This window comes from Cupressus sempervirens, chromosome 2, assembly GCF_028749045.1.
Source record: "Cupressus sempervirens isolate cs-2001-9-10 chromosome 2, ASM2874904v1, whole genome shotgun sequence".
NCBI classification, from domain to species: domain Eukaryota; kingdom Viridiplantae; phylum Streptophyta; class Pinopsida; order Cupressales; family Cupressaceae; genus Cupressus; species Cupressus sempervirens.
In genome coordinates this window covers 583306347-583331532 of record NC_143119.1, presented here as the reverse complement: position 1 = coordinate 583331532, position 25186 = coordinate 583306347, and positions in this window count along the sequence as shown.

Genomic DNA, 25186 nt, shown 5'->3' with positions numbered 1-25186 from the left:
ATAAATTAAAATAAATCAATTTCAAAGCCCGAAAACCCAAAAACACATAAATCTCCTTAATAAATTTCGCGACAATGCGAACCTCTAAATGCACAGACATGCTTACTGGTCTAATCACATAATGCAAATGAGTTTCGGTTTAGTAATCACCGAAAGGTTTAAATTAAACATTTAATTAAGGATACGTTGACCATACAAAGGCGACATTGGTAAAATATGAACGGCTGAATCACTAACTCTAAGTGCCACTGCCAGGGATATAAATCCTGCACACTAAACAACACGATCAAGTGCAATTGCATATAACAACATAGCCGAAGCAATAAATGTATTAAATCACCTAATTTAATCATTTATTTAATTATATTAAAATAATCTATTTACATCACTCACGTTCGCAAAAAGCATAGCAACGCAGGAATGAAGTAGATAACCATAGCATTAAATCCATCACATAACAAAATCAGAGGTATGTCCAAATACTAGATAACCAAATAACACCATAAAACACACTGTCATCTCAAAATGGCATCATCATGCAATATGATTAACTGAACAGCATAGTAGTCTAATATCTATGATACTGGAATCAAAGTGTAGCATCTGACCCTCGGGTCCTCTCAAACGTAAACATAACATGAGTAACAAATATCTCTCTAATCAGAAATCTAACAACGTAAGTGTCTGCAGCACATAACCAAAATAATCTCACATGAAAAATCCATTTAATTACTTATGCATTAAATAAGGCACTTAAAACACATAAGCGAACACAGTCATAAACATGACTAACCACTACTATAGGTACCCAGTCCAGTGTAGCATGCTAATAGAACATAGTGCAATCTCTACACACATCTCAAAGTAATCACAGAACAACCTCATGATACCACATCGATCCTAGTAACCACTGGCACAAACCTCAGTGAACCAAAAATCACATCATAATCTCAAAGATCAGTCAAAAGCATAAACAAAGAAACTGATACATAAACATAAATCCAAACACCTCAACGGAGTAGACCACTCAGGGTCACAATCATGATCTCATCACAATAAAAGATCAGCAAGGTTGCATCCATTAGGATGACTTACAAAAGTCAAATGGGAGAGGCACTACATCATCCCCCCCAAAGACTAGGCTTACTCCTGGAAGCCTGCAATCCAAGAATAGAAACCAAAACACACAAGAACCAAAATCAAAAGCGAGCAATAGGAATGACTCAACAACTCTGTACAAGTCAAACCCAAATCAATCCAACATTCTCAAACCATCACGTTAACCCGCAAATAGGTTAACCATGAGAGAAAGGGTGTCACACAGACACAAGGTCCTCCAACAAGGAACCTTCTATGTACTAGGAAAAACCATCTAGCCATAAAATCAACAATACAAGGTAAGGAACAAGCCTCTCTACCTCATCAGCAGGTGCCCAACTACAACATGCACCAACCACAAGACCACAAACATGGTCAAAACACTAAGCACTTCCAACAAAAGTTGGAATCATGGGGGAATAACCATCCCAAATTTTCCAAGAATACTATCATGTCACACATGATCATTCCGGAATCCACATAAACTCACCCTTAGAACAAAGAGGATGAAATTTTACCAACAAAAGGACACACTCCAAAAGACTACTCACCACCAAGTGTAGGAGTACGAAGCCTCACCATGGCACAAAAGCTCAACTACCACTAGAAACTAGGGTAACATAACCCAACCAGACAAGATATCACCTTTCCACAAGGTTCAAAGATTTTCATCAATGGACACAATCATCAAATGTTTGGATACCAACTTATGAGATGGTAACATGTGTCCAACGATACCATGTCTCCCTAGCACCATGCTAGGAAAACTACACCCAATCTACTGCTAAACTCAATCTCTAGCCTCAAGTCAACAGTTAAAGAGAAAACTTGACTGAGACAATCCACATAAAGATATAAGCTTAGGGAGAAGGATACTATAGAGTATTAGGACTGGGAGGGAGTCTCTCTCAACCTCTACACTAAATCAGCCCAAGATGCATTAGGGAACTCACAATTTCCCCAACCATCAACATACTCAGAAGAGAACACTACTAAGCTAGTGGCATAACCACACTAGCCTACTCTCTCAAGAGAGAAAGAATACAAAGATGTACCCAAGACAACGTCCAAGAAGGAGAATCTAGAGTCATCAAAGAATTGAGTCACTACCAAAAGACAAAGCAACAACAACCCTAAGCAAGGAACGCTCACAAACCACACTACACCTCACAAGGGCGGTCCAATGCAAAAGGAAACACAAAAGCCCAAGCACGAACTCCAACAGGTACCTAGTAGATTATGAAGACAAGATAACTCTTCCATTATGAATAACATGAGGAGTTAAACTTCTCTAATAGACATAAATACAATATGTCATGATTGAATTGGTGTCTACTCAAAAAGGTACTCAGAACATCGATCAACAACTCCAAAAGCCATAGCCTCATAGTCAGACTTAGATTGAATCCATTTGAAAATCGTCAAAAAGATATCGAAAAGGACTACAACCAGAAGAAGCTAAAAGAGACCTAAGATCTATGATTTGAGCCACCACTCAAATCAAAACAACAAAGATAAAACCAATATCCTTGGTCACTAGGACAAGCAATGGATGAAATGTCCAAAACCACACAAGGACACACATGCCCAACAACATAAGACATGGAATGAAAGGTAAATCGCACATTGAAACCATCATCACTCCTCTTTCATAATTTCATTAATTAAGCATAACATAAGCACTAATGCATAATGAACTGAAAGATTTCAAGAAAGGGTCCAAGAGTCACCATAGAACAAGTACATACCTTTCAATTTATTTCAAAAATAACATTAAGTTTAATCACCATTTAAACCATTCAGATACAATAACAACTTTAGATCTAAAAAAGATACACTAGCATGTTCTCCATGATATTATCCCTTGAATGTACTACCAGAGGTTTGAGATGAACATGATAGATTCACAACACACAATTGGGCAGCAATAAAACACATCCAAAATAGTCATCATGAAACATAATCAAAAGCCCAAATGGGGGAATTGTCGATTCCAATAGTAAGTACCAAAAAGAGCTCATTTCAACAATAAGTCAAATGTGACAACTGCCACAAAGAGAGCAATAGATAAAATTTGATGACTACTCCAAGAGAGGAAAATACTAAAAACTAGTGCTAGCCCAACAAAATGAGGAAATTACCTCCAGCCAAATAAAATAAGGCGTCAAACAAATCACATTACAGGTGATGACTAAGTACAGTCACACAAGAGGGATAAATCACCACACAATGCTAAGGAATACATCATCCTAGCAATGTTAGAGAACACACTCACACACATCGAGTAGTATACCATTAGTAACCTCATGCATATGCAGAAAACAATAATTTCCATGCAATGCAACATTTAAATATTCATCAAATTAATACAGTTTTACATAAGCTTAAGAAACAATCAGATTCGGGACTTAAGTCATTAACCCAAGGATATAATGCAAACCTACTCTTTGCAATGATTCACAATAAACACTCATTTTCAATTAAAGGAACCATTTCATCATTATAATCAACAAATAAAGAATCACAATAAGATTCATTCATTTACTTACAACAAGGAGAAAGCAAGGAACAAAGCACCCAACTCCACAAGGAGAAACAAAGAGGCTCTCAAAGCCAACACATGGACACCAATCAGGGGTTCCATCCAAAAAGGGTCACACAAGAAACCAACCAACCGAGGCACATCAATTCCACTAACAAAACCAGGAAGACTCACTTCGTTCTCCACACACTACTCTAGTTGCCTCTACTGGACAAGAAAGTCCCTCACAAGTAGATACCAAAGCAACAAGATCACAAGTTCTCACCAAGACACTCGCACCCATCCAATGCAACAACAACTACAAGGGAAACATAACACAGAGATCCCAATGTTTGAACATGGGCTCTGATACCAGATGTAATGCCCCACTTGGAGATCCTTGGAAACAAGGATTCAAATCAAGCCAAGATATTTTTTTTTTTTTACAAGTATGAATGCACATGACAACATCATACAGGGATCACAATGATCGCAACGAAAGACTTCAACACAATCCTGACAACCAACGAATCTTCGAATGCCACTACCCAACTGACACACCCAAAAAAAAGCCAACAACCACCACAACAAGATGAGGGCACAAGAAATGACGTCTCATCAACAAAACATCAAGCTGGGGTAAAATGCAGAATCTCAAAATTTGGCTAAGCCTGAAATCCTGAAGGCCTGAAAATTGGCTAAGTCTAGATTTCTGAAGCCCTAAAATTTCCTAGAATCCATAACTTATCTCTAAGAGGTCTGAAACCTATCTCAAATGATTTGTCACATATATTAAAATATATCTTAAGTATACGTCAACTTATACTTAAACAATATATTTTAAACCCCGAAGAACTACAACAGAAACCCAGAAACTAAATTTCAAATGAAACCTCCTCAATTCAAAATGCAACAACATAGGCTTGAAGAACACCCAAAAGGGTATCCAGATCAACTCTCAAAAATATCATAACACTACAAAAAGTGCCCACTATTCGCACGCACAGGTTTTTCACAAAAACCGTGCGACACTTCTCCCTTACCGAGTGTGACACTTCTCAAGAAGGCATGCGATACTGGAAAAGTATCGCGCGACATTTCTCATAAAGTCGTCTGACACTCTTCCAGTGTTGTACAACACTTCTCCAGTAATGCGTGTGACACTGTATAGTATCGTACGACATTCTTTCTATGGGCATGCGATACTTTATCAGTATCGCACAATGCTGAACAAATGTCGCCCATAGAAAGTAAAAACACTTCCAAAACTCAAAAACGGGGAAAAACCAACAAAAGAACCTCCACACCGGGGAGTACCAGATCCACGAAGGCTCGAGGAATGAACACTCAAGTGCAAGAACAACACAGAATGAAGAACACCAGACCATCTAAACTATAGCAACAAGAACACACTGAATTAAACATCGTAGAGAACAAAATTAAGCATCAACGCAATGTACAAAAATACATCTCAGGAACAAAACAACCAAACTAAGTATGTGGTTCCTCCCAACCATCAATAGTATCATAAGACCATCGTGGGTCCTAGCCATCCCCTATGTGTAACATCCCAAGCCACCGACCAGATCGTCGGTACTTTCGTAATAGGGACGTCACTACTAAAAACATGCAACAATATAAGCATAAGAAAATCTAACATGCTAGTAGAAAAGCATAAGATAATCCTACAGTAGATAACATCACCTATCACATGCTAAACAGCAATAAGCAACAGATATGCTAATACAACAATTCACAGTATCTAATCATATGCTAAACATCATAATAAGGGAATGCGTCAAATAAAATAACATCATCTAAACATGATATACAAGCATCCCAATGAAAGCATAAATCACAAGAAAGCATACTCCAAAACTCGAAGTACCAAGTGAAGACATCCAGCAACGGTCGCACTAGGACAAAGATCGTCTTTGTACACCGATCCCTAGCAGTGGTGAAGGTAGCTATGCCTCCCAACCACATGGCACCCATGGGTCCACACCCGCCATGCTGATGGAGATAATGATCCAACAAAAAACACACAAAAGAACATCCATGGCTAACACTCACGCCAGACAGTATGATGGCTGCAACCAAGAACCTAAGACAATGCAAGGAGTAAAGATCTTGGTCAGACACTCAAAAGGCTACTAAGTAGGGGCTGACATTATGGAGAGTTGCTTGGCCTCGACAAGCCCAAGCTCGGATCGTGCGTTTCAACTCCTCAACGGAGGGCCCCGCACACACATTTTATTATCTTAAGTTTTATTACCAGTCACACATTTTCTTTAATTATCAATTATTTAAAACTTCCTCTGCCAACCCTATGGGACTAAGGTCACCAGGCTGCGAGATAGAAGCCCCCTCCATATGCTACCCTACCCTACCCATGCTCATCCTATGACAAGTGCTCATGGGCATGCATACTCCCATCCCAACCCCAATGATCATAACTTCTGGCAAATCCATGGAAGATCGGGCCTCGCAAGTTACCCAACAAATGTACGTGTACGTACTCGTGTGTGGCGCACCACCATTATGAAGATCATAACACAAGGACATGAATGAGAACACAATGCAAAGAAAACACCCAATTGAAAGCAACACGGGAAGGACGGATTCTACAGGAATCCCAAAGCCAATAAAATCATACATCATTAAATCACTCAATTGGCCTCAATCTGAGAGTATGGATTCTACACGAATCCCAATGATGCAACAAGACCAAACTTTATGAACTCACTCAACCAGCCTCAATCTGAGAGTATGTACTCTACACAAATCCTAGCGTTCACGAACAAAAGCAAGGGTCGAAAAAAAACCATAACAAGTATAAAATCACTCAACTGAACACAACGTCAGGAGTACGGATGCAACACGCATCCCAATTCAACATAAAAGTGCAATAGTGGTCTAACTGATATCCAAATGGATCATCCAAGTCCACAACCCACAATGTGCCAAGAAAACTCAAGAAAATAGGGTGGCACACAAAACAAGGTTGAAATTCCAAATTTTGGAAAAACTTCAAAATTAAAACCCATTTGGCCTTTGGGTTCAAAAACCCCAAAAATTCAAAAATAAATGAAATCGGACACCGTATGCAAAAACGGCCAGCATAACGGCGTAAAATTCCAAACCCTCATTCCAAAAAATAGGGAAATGTTCATACCCGCCCAACCGGGTAGAACTAGCATACAGAAATGGAGGGGAACACTAGTTCTCAGCCTCCAAACAAGCGGCTACCATAAATGGAAGTAGAAATAATAAAATGGGAAAGCCCTACCTCACAGCCAAAAGGGCAAAACGAGAATCTGAACCATAAAATAAATATCTCGTAGAAGTAGCTAAAAATCACGGCAATCCAAGGTTTCCTCGAGCTAGATCCAATGAGCCCAACCTCGCAACGATCCCATGCCCGTAGCTCCCACAATGAACAAAACAGTAAATCCTCATGAAGAGGATTTTGGGTTTTACTCTCCAACTTTCCAATTCAAAAGTGAGAAGTGAGGAATTAAATTCCTTTTTGGATACTTATTCACTTTTTGGGTGAATAATTGATTAGGGCATTTAACCAGCCAACTAGTTAAACCCCAAATCGACCCAAACGAAAATAGGCTATTCCTATAAATAGGAATTCATCTATGGCAAGGCTGCCAAAAATTAAAATAAATCAATTTAAAAGCCTGAAAACCCAAAAACACATAAATCTCCTTAATAACTTTTGCGACAATGTGAACCTCTAAATGCATAGACACGCTTACTGGTCTAATCACATAATGCAAATGAGTTTCGATTTAGTAATCACCGAAAGGTTTAAATTAAACATTTAATTAAGGATATGTCGACCATACAAAGGTGACATTGGTAAAATATGAACAGCTGAATCACTAACTCCAAGTGCCACTGCCAGGGATATAAATCTTGCACACTAAACAACACGATCAAGTGCAATTGCATATAATAACATAGCCAAAGCAATAAATGTATTAAATCACCTAATTTAACCATTTATTTAATTATATTAAAATAATCTATTTACATCACTCACGTTCGCAAAAGGCATAGCAACATAGGAATGAAGTAGATAACCATAGCATTAAATCCATCACATAACAAAATCAGAGGTATGTCCAAATACTAGATAACTAGATAACATCATAAAACACACTGTCATCTAAAAATGGCATCATCATGCAATATGATTAACTGAACAGCATAGTAGTCTAATATCTATGATACTGGAATCAAAGTGTAGCATCTGACCCTTGGGTCCTCTCGAATGTAAACATAACATGAGTAACAAATATCTCTCTAATTAGAAATGTAACAAGGTAAATGTCCGCAGCACATAACCAAAATAATCTCACATGAACAATCCATTTAATTACTTATGCATTAAATAAGGCACTTAAAACACATAAGCGAACACAGTCATAAACATGAATAACCACCGCTACAGGTACCCAGTCCAGTGTAGCATGCTAATAGAACATAGTGCAATCTCTGCACACATCTCAAGGTAATCACAGAACAACCTCATGATACCACATCAATCCTGGTAACCACTGGCACAAACCTCAGTGAACCAAAAATCACATCATAATCTCAAAGATCAGTCAAAAGCATAAACAAAGAAACTGATACATAAACATAAATCCAAACACCTCAACGGTGTAGACCACTCAGGGTCACAATCATGATCTTATCACAACAAAAGATCAGCAAGGTTGCATCCATCAGGATGACTTACAAAAGTCAAATGGGAGAGGAACTACAGTAAGTGTTAGGGGATTATGGAGTTGTAGGAAAGCATGGTAACTAGTGATAGGTGCCTATTAAAGTAGGGGTTGCCATTTTATTAATGGGATTACTAGTAATTTTTGGGGGTTCTATTAGTTTATTTATAAAGTCATGTGTTGTAGGGGTGTTAGGGAGTAGGATTAATTTTTGATTGTTAGCACTTAGGAATATTGAGGGGTATAGTAAGTAGGGTGGTTAGTAGTTGAGAATATGTAGTAAAGTGATGTGTATTTAATAAAGTTAGGATTAAAATGTTAGAAGTAATTAGTTATGTGGCAATGGATAGATGTAATTAGAAATCACATATGGTTATGAGTTACTTTGGGACCATATAATTAATAGCTAGTAGAATATGAATAAATTTGGGTTAGAGGATATGTTACCCATCATCTTTATATTATAATTATTTTATTTATTTATAAATAATATACATAATTTTAAGAAGAAATGTGAATTATTATATATATTAAATAATATTTATATTTATGTCAAGTCATTGCACTTAATCTTTCCCACAAACTATAACCATTTAACCTAGTATATGATAAGTAAGGCATAATTATGATTTATTTGTGAAGGTAAAGTATAATATTGAGAAATAAAATATTAATTGGGACATGTAAAAATAATAATTAATATGATGCAAATTGTAAATAATTATATAGAATATATAATTGTAGTTCCTCTAATTAGTACAAGGCATCCTTCAATTAGCAAGTTAAATAGAAGGAAGTTGATTAAAACAAGATTTGCATGTGAAATAATTTAAAGAGGCTAAGTGGAGATTCATTGTTAGTAGGAAAAGCTTGTTAGATGCATGTAAGCTTAGTGTTAGAATTACTAAAAGTAAAGGGTTATTAGATGGTAACACATTGTAGTAGTTTGGAAGAATAAATAATTGATAATCGATATAAAAATCTGGTTAGTAGTACCTAGTCTGTAAGACATCAAAATAGTTAAAGTTAATAAATAATAAAACATAAGAAATTCATTAAAATAGTATACCTATATAATAATAGACCATAGTAGTATTGGACATAAAATGTAATGAGTTAAAGTTATATATTTAAGACAATTATAAAACATCTTCACAATCGCAAACTATTGAATTATAATAACCACATTGAGGTAGAATTTGTACTACACATTTACATATGTAATGTCTTATTCCAAGGGTATGATGTGGATTTGAAATGATCGTATAAGAAAAATTTTAATACTCACAAGGAAACATGAATTGTTATATCCCAAATACCCCATAGTTTGATAGAATTTTCATAACAAAGTATTAGTCTAGATATGTGCCACCCTTTAGTTCACCTTTTTTTAAAAATAAAATTAAAAAATTGTTGGTTGTCTTTTTCATTGTAAAATTTAGGGCATGACACATAAGTACAATATGCTAACTCACATGGGCACCTTCATTGTAGTAATTTGCAAGACAAGTTGCAAACTATCACCTAGAGTTGTTTGAGACAATGTTCAAGCCTTTCTTAAGTAGGCAATTTTATGTTGCTCGAGAAGGTTCTAGACATTGAAACTTAATGCCTAGGGCTGAAAAAACCTAATAATATATATAGATTCAGCCAAATACATATTTGACAATTATTTTATATATTTTGGGTGGCCCAACTTTGAAAGAGCATAACTCATGAACTATTGCTCCGATTCGCTATTATAACCACTTTTTGGAAATGCCAGTCCTGATCTACAAGCTCAGAACCATGTTAGTGCCCTTCTGTCAAGTTTTTAGACCTCATCCAAGTAGTCTAAGGCCTCCAAAGGTGAGCTTGAAGATTTTTCCACCAAAAATCCATAATAACTTCTCTAATACTTATGCTTGAGCAATGAGATTTTTATAGAAGGCTTACAACTCTAAAATGAACCTTCCTATAGAAAATGAGAACATTCCAAGCTCATATGAAAAACTTACTAAAAATAGAAAGTTCCCCATAAATAGTAACCAAAACATCTACTAGTCCTTATTAAAATAGAAAAGACTAAAAATAAAACATTTTTGGGTGATGCAAGATTTCTCTTACAGCAAGGATGATACTACATCAAACACCTAGGGTAATTTGAGAAGCAACCCCATCATGTCATAGGTGATTAGAGGAAAACCAAGATAGTTAACCTCCTCCTTTGGTAGCCATGATGAATCCTCTACTGGCCTCCCTTTCCATTTCACCAGATCTTCCTCATAAGTTCTATTCTTGGTTCTTTTGCCAACATGACTGTCCAGTATCTCCTCAAACTCCTTTGTAATTGAACTAGTTGGTAGAATACTCCGCTGTGCTTTTGCAACTTCATCTTCATCACCTCCTTCATAATACTTTGTCAAATCTAAAATATTAAATATTGGTGAAATATTCAATTTAGCAAGAAACTCCACTTCATAAGCACTTCCAAAATCATGCCTTTTTTACTATCTTGTATAGTCCAAACTTCTTCATCTTCAACTTATTATATGTACCTACTAGAAAATGCTCCTTTCTCAAATGAACCATGACTTCATCTCCAATCTAAAATTCCTTATACCTCCTTTTCACATCTAACTTAGCCTTGTATTGTGTATTCATCTTTATAATGTGCTTCCTCACCTCCTCATGGACATTCTTCAAATGTTTAGCAAATTCTTCCACTTTAGCACTACTTATCTTTGCTTTATCCAACTACCTCAGTTCAAAAGCATTTCTAGGACTTCTCCCATATACAATCTAGAATGGTGATTTAGTAGCTATTGATAGAATTATTATATAAAAAATTTGCCCATGGTAAAATCACATCTCATCCTTTTGACTTGTCTCCAACCAAACATCTCAGAAAGCTTACCAAACTGCGATTCATAACTTCTATCTATCTATCCATTAGTCTATGGATGATGTGATGAACTAAACTTCAAATCTATCTTCAAATTCTTCCATAATGTACACCAAACATACCCAAAAAATTTGGTTTCACCATCTGAAACTATACTCTTTGGTAGACCATGTAGTCTCACCACTTCTTTGAAAAACAATTCTGCTCTATGAACAACATCAGTAGTCTTCTTACAAGAAATAGATTGTGCCATCTTTGAAAACTTGTCAACCACAAAAAAAATAGAATCATGCCCATGTTGTGTCTTCTATAATCCAAGAACAAAATCCATACTAACATCCTCTAATGGATTCTCTGGTATAGGTAATGGCTAATACAACCCTATATTATGCTTCACTCCTTTTGTCATCTAACATACTCTGCAACTCTGTACAAGCTTCTTCATATATTGTTACAAATATGGCTAGTAATAATTCTCAACAACCAGAACAATGGTCTTATCTCTACCAAAACATCTAGCCAATCCTCCACTATACTTATCCTTGATGAGATTCTCTCTCATTGAAATTCTTGGAATGCACAATTGGCTTCCTTTGACAACATACTATCTTGGATCATGAAATCCAACCATTTTGTCTTGTCAAGTCTCACAGGTTCTATACAAGGCTTCTACACTTCACCAAAATTAGGATCATCTAGATACAAAGTACCGAGTTCCTTGAACCCAACCACCTCTATCTTCATTTCTATTAGTAAAATTTATCTTCTACTAAGAGCATCTACAGCTCTAGTAGACTTCCAACTCTCATTTTTCAAAAAAAATGTATAACTTTGCAAAAACTCAACCCACTCCAAATCTGTTTGGTTTAATTTTCCTTGACTATTTAAATATTTCAAATCTTGATTATCAGTATACAAAATAGACTTCTTAGGAAGAAGATAGTGTCTCCACTTCTTCAATGCCTTAACTATAGCATAAAATTCCTAATCATAAATAGAATATTTTCTTTTGGCATCATTTAATTTCTCACTAAAGTAAGCAATGGGTCTACCTTCTTGGCTCATAATAGCTCCTATTGCAGTACCACTTGCATCATAGTCTACTTGAAACACCTTGTTAAAATTAGGAAGTGCTAAAATAGGCTACTCAGTAACTTTCTATTTTACCATATTAAAACTTTTATCTGCTCCTACTGTCCACTTAAATTCTTTCCTACCCCTCTCATTGTTTTAGTCAAAGGTCCAAAAATACTACTAAAACCTCCTCTAAACTTTTTGTAAAAACTAGCTATTCCATGAAAAGATCTTACCTCTTTTTCACTCCTTGGAGTAGGCCATTCAAGGATAGCCTTCACTTTCTTTGGGTTCATTTTTAGACCTTCTGCTAAGACTAAAAATCCTAGGTACACTAACTTATTCTTTACAAAACTGCACTTCTTTAGGTTTATCAAAAACTTTTCTTCCCTCAACTTATCAAACACCTTGTGAATATGGATCAAATGCTCCTCTAATGTCTTACTAAAGATAAAAATATCATCTAGGTAAACAATGATAAAATTTCCTAGTAAATCCTTCAGTACCTCATTCATGAGTTGCATGAAAGTACTGAATGCATTAGTTAGCCCAAAAAGCATGACTAACCACTTGTATAGTACTTCTTTGGTTTTGAAAGAAGTATTCCATTAATCACCTTCTCTAATACGAATCTGATGGTACCCACTCTTTAGATCTATCTTTGTGAAATACTTAGCTCCACTCAAATAGTCCATAATATCATCCATCCTTGGCAATGGAAATCTATACTTGATTGTGATCTTGTTGATAGAGTGAGAATCTGTGCACATCCTCTATTCTTCTTTCTTCTTTGGTGCTAATACTACTGGTACAACACGTGGACTCAGACTCTCTTGAATTAACCCCTTCTACAAAAACTCATGAACTTTCTTGTTCAATCATTCACTTTGTGCTAGTGTCATTTTGTGCACTACCTTACTTGGAAAACTGGCTCCTAGAACCAAATCCATCTAGTGACTAATCTTCCTCATTGGGGGCAATCCATTAGGTACATTATCTAATACAATATTAGAAAACACTCTCCCAACATATCTACAACTTCTATATGTACCTCCTCAATTTCTTCTTTACTATCTTTTGGAATTATTGAAAAACACACATGCTCACACTTCATACCTTTGAGAAACTCTTTTCCATCAACAAAACATATTCTAGTAGCACTGCATAGGTTTTCTTCTTTATCCTTCAATAGCTTCAACTTATGTTTTACTCCATCCTCAGTTAGAGTGTAGGTATTTTCTCGCCCATTGTGTACAAAATTCCTGTCAAACTACCATGACCTATCCAGCAACATATGAGATATGCCCATAGGTATGATATTACATAGTACATCATCCTAGTAGCTTCCTATATTGAACTTCACTAAACATTGCTCATTAACCATGACCTTGTGGTCATCTTACACCCAAGCAATATGATATGGATGAAAATGTTTCTATCTCTTCATCTTCAACTTGGTGACCATTGTTTCTGACACTAGATTGTTAGTAGTTCCACCATTAATGATCACATCACAACACTTATCTTCACATCTACACTTTGTGCAAAACAAGCTCCTTATCTGATCAGGTTCATTCTCACCATTCAACAGGACTCTTCTGTTAACTAGGACTTCTCCTCTTTCAACATCTTCATAATGTGAGGATTTGGCATCTTTATTAATATGTGCAACTCTATCCTAGCCTTTAGTTCTTTGATCTATCCTTCCTTAGCATTGGGTACATTCAAATTCTCTATGCACTTCTTCTCCATAGTAAAAGCATTTACCATGGAAGCTTCCTCTTCTAGATCCTCGTCCTCTTCCTTTTCCTCTCTAATCTCTATTGTTTTGATCATGGGAATGATTATAATTTTTTCCCCTTTGGTTATGATTGCAACTTCTAGTCTCATCCTTTTTCTTTTGATCATCATTATGGCCTCCATAAGATCATTCGCTAGATCTTCCACCTCAACCTCTTTCGATATTCTTGTTGTCAAACTTCTTGCTCAATTTTTCCTCAACTTTTAGGGAAAATTGGTATGCCTCCTCAATACTATTTATTCAAACTAGACTCAACTTTTCCTAAATTCTTGGCCTTAACCCATAAAGATAATGGACAACTTTTACCTTATCAACTTCTACATGACTAGTTCTAATGAGAACTTGATAGAACTCTTCAATACACTCTTGAATAGATTTTCCTGCCTGCTTCAACCCTTTCATTTTCTTCAATAGATCAAGCTAATAATCTATAAAAATTAATTGTTGCTTCACTTTAGCTACCATCCATTTCCATCTAGTAATTTTGTCCTTTCGCTTTCTATTTTTCTTCAACTAAACCTCTTCCTGTAATGCCTCGCTTGGAGATCCTTGGAAACAAGGATTCAAATCAAGCCAAGATATTTTTTTTTTACAAGTATGAATGCACAAGACAACATCATACAGGGATCACAAAGATCGCAACGGAAGACTTCAACACAATCCCGGCAACCAACAAATCTCCGAACACCACTACCAAACTAACACACCCAAACAAAAGCCAACAACCACCACAACAAGATGAGGGCACAAGAAATGACCACTCATCAAAAAAACACCAAGCTGGGGTAAAATGTAGAATCTCAAAATTTGGCCAAGCCTAAAATCCTGAAGCCCTAAAAATTGGCTAAGTTTGGATTTCTAAAGCCCTGAAATTTCCTAGAATCCATAACTTATCTCCGAGAGGTCTAAAACCTATCTCAAATGATTTGTTGCATATATTAAAATATATCTTAAGTATACTTATACTTAAATGATATATTTTAAACCCTAAGAGACTAAAACAGAAACACGAAAACTTGATTTCAAGAGAAATCGATAGAATTCAAAATGCAACAGCATAGGGTCGAAGAACGCCCAAAAGGGTATCCAAAACAACTCTCAAAAAGATCATATCACAAACAAAAGTGCTCGCTGATGGCACGCGCAGGTTTTTCACAAAAATCGTGAGACACTTTTTACTATGGGAGGGCAATACTTCTCCTTAAGGGGTGTGACACTCTTCCAGTGTCGTGCGACATTTCTCAAGAAGGCATGCGACACTTTTCAGCATCATACGACATTTCTCAAGAAGGCAGCCGACACTCTTCCAGTGTCGTACGACATTTCTCAAGAAGGTGTGTGATATTTTACAGTGTCATACAACATAGTTTGCATGGGTGTGCGATAATTTTTAAAGTTTCACACCATGCTAAACAAATGTCGACCATAGAAACACAAAAACACTCCCAGAAGTAAAAAGGACCAAAACTAGCGCAAAGAACCTCCACACCACAGAGTACCAGATCTGCAAAGGCTCGAGGAATGAACACTCGAGTGCAAGAACAACATAGACAGGAAAACATCTATCCATCTAAACTACAACAACAAAGAACACACTAAAATAAACATCGTAGAGAGCTGAACAATCAAACTAAGTACACAGTTCCTCCTAACCATCAATAGCATCATAAGACCATCGTGGATCCTAGCCATCCCTCGCGCGTAACATCCCAAGCCACCGACCAAATTATCAGTACTCTCATAATAGGGATGTCACAACTAAAACATGCAACAATATAAGCATAAGGAAATCTAACATGCTAGTGATAATGCATAAGATAATCCTATAGTAGATAATATCTCCTATCACATGCTAAACAACAGTAAGCAATAGATATACTACTAAAGCAAATCACATCATCTAATCATATGCTAAAAATCATAATAAGGGAATGCGCCAAATAAAATAACATCTAAACATGATATGCAAGCATCCCAATAAAAGCATAAATCACAAGAAAGCATACTCCCAAACTCGAAGTACCAAGTGAAGACATCCAACAATAGTCACACTAGGACAAAAGATCGTCTCTGTACACTGATCCCTAGTAGTGGTGAAGGTAGATATGCCTCCCAACCACGTGGCACCCATAGGTCCACACTCGCCGTACTGATGGAGATAAAGATCCAACCACAAACACACAAAAATCACAACATCCATGGCTAACACTCATGCCAAATAGTATGATGGCTGAACCAAGAACCTAAGATAATGCAAGGAGTACAGGTCCTGGTCAGACACTCAATAGGCTACTATGTAGGGACTAACATCATGGAGAGTCACTTGACATCGAAAAGCCCAAGCTCGGATCTATGTAGCTCAACTCCCTCAATGGAAGGCCAATACACTGTGTAGCTCAACTCCCTCAATGGAAGGCCAATACACAAAAGTACCATTTTATTATCTTAAGTTTTATTAACAGTCACATATTTTATTTAATTATCACTTATATAAAGCTTCCTCTGCCAAACCATGATGCCATGATCATCGAGCTGCGAGATAGAAGCCCCCTCCATATGCTACCCTACCCTACCCATGCTCATCCTACGATAAGTGCCCATGGGCATGCATACTCCCATCCCAACCCCAATGATCATAACTTTTGGCAAATCCACAGAACATCGGGCCTCGCAAGTCACCCAAAAAATGTACACACACGTACTCATGTGTGGCACACCACCATCACAAAGGTCATAACACAAGGACAGGAATGAGAACACAATGCAAAGAAAACACCCAACTGAAAGCAACACGAGAAGGATGGATTCTACACGAATCCCAAAGCCAATAAAATCATACATCATGAAAGCACTCAATCGGCCTCAATCCGAGAGTATGGATTCTACACAAATCCTAATGATGTAACAAGATCAAATATCATGAACTCACTCAATCAGCCTCAATCCGAGAGTATGGATTCTACACGAATCCTAGCATTCACGAAACAAAAGCAAAGATCCAACAAAAATCATAACAGGTATAAAATCACTCAACCGATCACAATGTCGGGAGTACGAATGCAACATGCATCCCAATGCAACATAAAAGTGCAAAAGTGGTCTAACTGATATCCAAATGGATCATCCAAGTCCACAACCCACATTGTGCCAAAAAACTCGAGAAAACAGGGTGGCACACAAAATGAGGTAAAAATTCCAAATTTTGGAAAAACTTCAAAATTAAAACCCATTTGGCCTTTGGGTTCAAAAACCCCAAAAATCCAAAAATAAATGGAATCGGACACTGTATGCAAAAAATAGCCAGCATAACGACATAAAATCCCAAACCCTCATCCCAAAAAATAGGGAAATGTTCATACCCGCCCAACTGGGTAGAACTAACATACAGAAACGGAGGGGAACACTATTTCTTAGCCTCCAAACAAATGGCTACCAAAAATAGAAGCTGAAACGGAGCAGAAACAATAAAACAGGAAAGCCCTACCTCACAGCCAAAAGGGCAAAATAGGAATCTGAACCATAAAATAAATATCTTGCAGAAGTAGCTGAAAATCACGAAAATCCAAGGTTTCCCCGAGCTGGATCCAACGAGCTCAACCTCGCGACGATCCCACGCCCGTAGCTCCCACAATGAATAAAATAGTGAATCCTCATGAAGAGGATTTTGGGTTTTACTCTCCAAATTTCAAATTCAAAAGTGAGAAGTGGGGAATTAAATTTCTCTTTGGATACCTATTCACTTTTCAGGTGAATAATCGATTAGGGCATTTAACCGACCAATCCAGTTAAACCCTGAATCCACCCAAACGAAAACTGGCTATTCCTATAAATAGGAATTCATCTATGGAAAAGCTGACAGAAATTAAAATAAATCAATTAAAAACCCAAAAAACCCAAAAACACATAAATCTCCTGAACAACTTTCGCGACAAAGCAAAACTCTAAATGCACAGACACGCTTATTGATCTAATCACATAATGCAAATGAGTTCGGATTTAACAATCATCGAAAGGTTTAAATTAAACATTTAATTAAGGATGCGTCGACCATACAAGGGTGACATTGGTAAAATATGAACGGCTGAATCACTAACTCCATGTTCCACTGCCAGGGATATAAATCCTGCACACTAAACAATACGATCAAGTGCAATTGCATATAATAACATAGCTAAAGCAATAAATGCATTAAATCACCTAATTTAGCCATTTAATTAATTATATTAAAATAATCTATGTACATCACTCACGTTCGCAAAAGGCATAGCAACGTAGGAATGAAGTAAATAACCATAGCATTAAATCCATCATATAGCGAAATCAAAGGTATGTCCAAATACCAGATAACTAGATAACTAGATATCATCATAAAACACACTGTCATCTCAAAATGGCATCATCATGCAATATGATTAACTGAACAACATAGTAGTCTAATATCTATGACACTGGAATCAAAGAGTAACATTTGACCCTCAGGTCATCTCAAATGTAAAACATCACATAAGAATAGATATCTCTCAGATCAAAATAGAACAAGGTAAATGTCTACAGCACATAACTCAAGAATCCAACATGAACAATCCATTGTAATTACTTAAGAATTTAATAATGATTGATTACTCTACATTAAAAAGTCATTTAAAACATATAGACAACCATAGTCATAAACATGACTAACCACTACTACAGGAACCTAGTCCCGTGTAGCATGGTAATAGAACATAGTGCAATCTCTGCACACAGCTCAAGGTAATCACGGAACAACCTCATGATATCACATCAATCCTGGTAACCACTGGCACAAACCTCAATGAACCAAAAATCACATCATAATCTCAAAGATTAGACAAAAGCATAATCAACGCAACTGATAAAGAAACATAAATCCAAACACCTCAATGATGTAGACCACTCAGCGTCACAATCATGATCCCATCACAACAAAAGATCAGCAAGGTTGCATCCATTAGGATGACTTACAAAAGTCAAATTGGAGAGGCACTACATCATCGCCCCCAAAGACTAGGCTTACTCCTGGAAGCCTGCAATCCAAGAATACAACCCAAAACACACAAAAACCAAAATCAAAAGCGAGCAATAGGAATGACTCAAGAACCTCTCTACAAGTCAAATCCAAATCACTCCAACATTCTCAAACCATCACATTAACCCCCCAAATAGGTTAACCACGAGAGAATGGGTGTCACACAGACACAAGGTCCTCCAACAAGGAACCTTCTATGCGCTAGGAAGTGTTGAGATAATGGGTGTTGCACACATTGCATAATATTGTTATATTTTATTATTTTATTTTATTATGTAATGTTGTACCTAGATGGACGTGCAACATGTAAAGATTCCCATAGAATATTCTTGATGAGTTGTATTGTAACATTGTGATAATATTTTATGTAATTATTTAATATTGGGAAAAAGAATTAAATGCCCAATATTAAATGGGGGGTCAGTGGGTTAGGTAGCACATGGTTTTAGCACATGGTTTATGTAATACCACTTAGTGGTTTTGTGGGACTTGCTACTATATAAGCAACCACAAGGGTAGTTGTTGTAGAGAGAGAGAGAGTGACAAGGAGAAGACAAAAGGCAAGAGTCGAGCGGGACAAGGCTTGAGAGGTTAGCCAAGGGAGCATTTGTGAAGGTTGAAAGCATGCCATGGGATGTGTGGATTCATGCTTGTTCACATAGTTTGCTCGGTTGTGGCTATGGCCATGAAGGCTTCCATGGTTGTATGGCAATGGTTATTTTGCTAAATAATACATGGTGATGGATGCTTTTGGAGGCTGGGTTTTTCCCCTCAATGAGGGTTTCCCAGGGTATATCTTGTGTCACATTTTGTGAGTATGTCATCTATTCTCTTGCATGTGGATTTTAATTCTGTGATTATTTCAGATCTATTATGGGTTATGTGGAAACGGTTATATTCTTTATTGCCAAGTTTCCTTACAATTGGTATCAGAGCTATGGTTGTGTTGTTTGTAACCCTAGATTGAATCAATGGGAATGCATGAGAGGATAAAAAAAAAAAAGGGCAAGATATATGAATGATTTATTGCAGATCTGAGGGTTTCGGGTTTGTTGTTATGATGGGATGTTAAAAGATTTGGGCATGAAAAATTGTTGGACAAAAGAGTTTTTTCGGATGTTTCATTTAAAATGAGGGTTTTGGGGGGTAGCATGTAGAAATGACCTCCTGGGTAAAAACAGACCTCACCATTGGATCCGGGTTGACATTTCCATAAAATTTGATATATAATATGCCCTAGTTTGGCCATGTTAAGATGAAATGAAAGAGTTTTTTGGTTTCAGCCCATGATGGCCGTCAAATTTAATCCCGTCGGAATTTTTATCACTGAAAAAATTAAAAATGAAAAATCGTACTGAAAATGGTAAAAAGACTGTCTTAATAAAATGACCATAACTTTCTCTCAGAATATCAGATTTTAGAGTTCTTATAGGTGTTGGAAAGCTAATTCAGAGCACTACAACATGGTGTAGGTTTGGTTCTGTGATTTTGAGATTTTGTCAGGTTTTAAGAGCCCAAAAGTTAGATGTTGTTTATTTTGAGCACGAATTGGGGCATAACTTGGGCATACGGAGTCAGATTTTGGACTTCAAGTAGTCAACGGAAAGCTCTTGGAGAGCTCTACACATTGGTTCAGATTTGGTGTAGGTTTGGCATGATTTATTTGTTGATATATTGATCTAAATAGTTTATAGGTATATTTTGACTATGGTAACATTGTAAGTTTATGGCATTGGAGATTTAAGTTTTGATATCATTGTATACTCAGTTCATATTTCATATTGGTCTCATGATGATATGGTTATCAGTGTTTGGTTTGGATATGCATTATGACTTGTTGGGTCTACAAGTTGTGTAGTGTTGTAAGTGGTCTATACTTACAGGTTGCATTTATAGCTTGGTTATGGGTTGTCTTTGCCCATTGATCTTTCATTATTGATGCATATTCAGATTGGTGGCTTGGATTTGGGTTGTCTATGCCCTAAGTCACATGATTTGCTAATTTTTATTTTTCATGTAGAAGGGATGAGATGTTGTTACCAGGTACAATCATGGTGGAGGATTGTGGTTGACTATGCTGGCAGGTTGGACATATTGAGAACCAGATGCTTAGTTCATGGATGTGATCATGGTGTCATAGATTTTGGCATAACATGATTAGTTATACAGGTACATCCTTGATGTTCATTAGCTTGGATTTCTGATTCAGTTATGGTGGTATATCTTCTTGGTTGAGGATCATGGTTATTTGGTTTTCTTTTGAGGAGCTCATGATGTGCACTTTGAGTTCTTTGATAGTTTGATTCCTTGGTTGATTCTCATGGTTAGAGGATGGATTTGTTCATCATATATCATGGATAGCTTGGATACACGGTTTAGTGGGAGCTTGTGACAGTGATGGGGTGACAGTGCAGGATTAGTTCCTGGTTTGGTTTATATCTTCTTGGTTTGGAGAGGATGGATTTAATGATGCCATAGGTGACTTGGTACCACAGTTGAGTGGGAGTTTTTGGCATTGATATATTTATTGAGTGTTTGCAGATGTTGGAGGTTTGTCTTAGATCCTGTTGCTGCAAAAGCGTCTTTGACATTTGCATGGTGCACTTGTTATCTTCATGGTGTATGAGGATGGTTAGATCTTGAGGACTCATGGAGTTCTTGGTTATCTTCATAGTATGTGGAGATGGTTCTTCATGGTATGTGGAGATGGTTTTCTTCATGGTGTGTGGAGATGGTTGCATCTTGAGGACTCACAAGGTTCTTGGTAAAGGTGTGGTTTATGCTTTTATTTGGCATGTTATCCTTGCTGTGAGGATGGTTTCATTATTATGTCATGGTATACTCTTGATTTGCATTTAGAGTTGTGACATGTTATGGTGTGTTCATATGGAGCATGTAATCTCTTTAGTTGAGATGGTAAGATCATGTTGTCATGTTTATGTTCCTGAGGCCATGGTTGGAACTTTGACATTGATCTTGGTTTAGTTTCTTGGTATTGAGTACACTAATCATAAGCTGGATACTTCATGATATTGCTATGTTGCATTTGGAGTTGGCATGGATTGATTGGTTACAGGTGCTCATGGATACTTAGAGACGGTGGTGACACTAATTTCTCTTGGATTAGAGAAGTATTTGTTGGGACGGTTGATGGTTTCAGCAGGAAGTCCGAGGGGCAGTCACCTGATATGGACTTGAGAGGAGATTTTTCTTAGATGAGTCTTGGTTGGAGACTTGGATGAGCATTCTCATTCCCCACTCTTGGTCTACTCAGCAGTTTGCTACTTGAGAGGTATAGCCCATTGTTTCTCTCAGTTGCATTATATTTATGCTTGTCTTTCATGGATATGGATCTTGAGCTATGGTACATGAGTTAGTTCTGGAGGGTTCATTTGAGAGATGGTTTAGCATTGGTTATCTCCATGTGCATATGTTGTTATGCTAGTTGAGTTTGGGAGATGGTTTTATATTGGGCATATTCCTTGGATTAGGAATGCTTATTCCTTGGTTTAGGAATGGTTTATTGAGTTTGATCTTCTTGTGAGAGGCTTACATGCATGATTAGTTATATGGTATGGTTTGGGTGTTGTTGAGGCTTCTTGTTGGGGTTTTATGGAGGAGATCATACTTGCACATTTTACATCTAGAGGTGTGTGTAGAAGGACATGATACAGGTTATGATTTGCATGGTTTCTCTGGTCTTGGTTATCTTCCTAGATGTTCAGTTTTTGCTTACATTGGATTTGAGATTGGTTAGAGATTATGATCACTGATTTGTGTTCATGCATGTCATGTGAGAGATGACATGGTTATTCCTTTATCTCTTTCCTCTGTTGGTTGTGGAGAACTTGGAGACTATTGGAGACTTGTTATGAGAGTCATTCTTGCAGGATATTGGATTATGTATTGTGGATGTCCTTGATACTACATGGATTCACTTTTTTGAGATGTGTTGAGTGGATTGGTTATAGATTTGACATTATCTTTTGTAGTGGGAGCTTCTTGGTATATATGTGGCAGGTATTGCTCTTAAGGCTTGTGAGTGCAGGTTGCAGATTGGATATGTCAGTGATATGAGATTCACTTGTTATACCTTTTGGAGGTATGGATAGTTGGATGGGTTTGGCACTTTGCTGTGGGTGCTATTTCAACTATGGATTTTTTTTTGACAACTACGGATACATGTGATTACCTTTGGATCAGGTTATTTGTGCTTGGAATTTTAGTTGGTACAGGATTTTATGATCTTCTAATGCGACAAGTTTGGTGGCTTTCTCTTTGGATGGCTTCTATGTATGTCCAGTGAGAGTGGCATAATAGGAGGTGAGATCATTCATGTTTGAGATGCTGGATACTTTGATTTTGTCATGGGTACCAGGATGGAGCACTTGGTGTATTTTGATCCATGATGGTGGATGTGTTGGGAGGGATTGTTCCCTTGTTCATTTATGTGGCTACGGATTGACCCTATGCAATGTATACAACAAGTGGGAGATTGTTGAGATAATGGGTGTTGCACACATTGCATAATATTGTTATATTTTATTATTTTATTTTATTATGTAATGTTGTACCTAGATGGACGTGCAACATGTAAAGATTCCCATGGAATATTCTTGATGAGTTGTATTGTAACATTGTGATAATATTTTATGTAATTATTTAATATTGGGGAAAAGAATTAAATGCCCAATATTAAATGGGGGTTCAGTGGGTTAGGTAGCACATGGTTTTAGCACATGGTTTATGTAATACCACTTAGTGGTTTTGTGGGACTTGCTACTATATAAGCAGCCACAAGGGTAGTTGTTGTAGAGAGAGAGAGAGAGTGACAAGGAGAAGACAAAAGGCAAGAGTCGAGTGGGACAAGGCTTGAGAGGTTAGCCAAGGGAGCATTTGTGAAGGTTGAAAGCATGCCATGGGATGTGTGGATTCATGCTTGTTCACATAATTTTTTCGGTTGTGGCTATGGCCATGAAGGCTTCCATGGTTGTATGGCAATGGTTATTTTGCTGAATAATACATGGTGATGGATGCTTTTGGAGGCTAGGTTTTTTCCCTCAATGAGGGTTTCCCAGGGTATATCTTGTGTCACATTTTGTGGGTATGTCATCTATTCTCTTGCATGTGGATTTTAATTCCATGATTATTTCAGATCTATTATGGGTTATGTGGAAACGGTTATATTCTTTATTGCCAAGTTTCCTTACAGGAAGAACCCATCTAGCCATAGAGTCAACAATGCAAGGTAAGGAAAAACCCTCTCTACCTCATGAATAGGTGCCCAACCATGACATGCACCAACCACAAGACCACAAACAAGGTCAAAACAAGACACACTTCCAACAAGAGTTGGAATCATGGGGAATAACCATCCCAAATTTCCCAAAAATACTATCATGTCACACATGATCATTCTGGAATCCACGTAAACTCACCCTTAGAACAAAGAGGATGAAAGTTTACCAATAAAAGGACACACTCCAAAGGACTACTCACCACCAAGCATAGGAACACGATGCCTCACCATGGCACAAAAGCTCAACTACCACTAGAAACTAGGGTAACACAACCCAACCAGACAAGATATCACCTTTCTACAAGGTTCAAAGACTTTCATTAGTGGACAGAATCATCAAATGTCTGCATACCAACTCATGAGATGGTAACATGTGTCCAACGATACCATGTCCCTCTAGCACCATGCTAGGAAAACTACACCCAATCTACCACTAAACTCAATCTCTAGCCTCAAGTCAATAGTTAACGAGAAGACTTGACTAAGACAATCCACATGAAGATATAAGCTTAGGGAGAAGGATACTATAGAGAATAGGACTGAGAGGGAGTCGCTCTCAACCTCTGCACAAATCAGCTCAAGATGCATTAGGGAACTCACAATTCCCCCAACCATCAACATATTCACAAGAGAACACTAACTAAGCTAGTGGCATAACCACACTAGCCTACTTTCACAAGAGAGAAGAGGATATAGAGGAGCACCCAAGACAATGTCCAA